Source organism: Solanum tuberosum, unplaced genomic scaffold, assembly GCF_000226075.1.
Source record: "Solanum tuberosum cultivar DM 1-3 516 R44 unplaced genomic scaffold, SolTub_3.0 scf00470, whole genome shotgun sequence".
Classification (NCBI taxonomy): domain Eukaryota; kingdom Viridiplantae; phylum Streptophyta; class Magnoliopsida; order Solanales; family Solanaceae; genus Solanum; species Solanum tuberosum.
Window position 1 is genome coordinate 430552 of NW_006239390.1, and position 487 is coordinate 431038.

A 487-nucleotide genomic window follows, 5' to 3' on the forward strand; every position below is an offset into this window, starting at 1 on the left:
AGCAATAGATGAAAAAACATATGAAAACTATGACGAATTAAAAATAAAGATAATATTTTTGTCACACCCCAAAACCAGATGTGAGGGCACGTGCCCAAACCCCACCGGACACGTCAGCCTAACACCCAAAAACCCGACGATACAGAATTTATAAACAAGAATAAGATAGAAAGATAAGCGGAAGTCTTTAAATAAACTCAACATAACCCAGAATTGGTTGTCACATGTACAAACCTCTAATACAGAATCTGAACAAAATATACAAGTCTCATAGTAAAGTTCTAGAATAGAACAGAACAGTAAATATAGATAACTTGAGGGCACGTCTGGAATGAACCGCTACCTCTCAAGTAAGTCTGGAAGCTCTAATCTGAAGATGAGTAATAAGCCGGATCTGATAGAGCTGTCAATTTACACAACTGTGTAGAAGCAAGGGTGAGTACCAAAAGCAACAGGTACTCGCAAGTAACACTAAACTAAGCTAAAC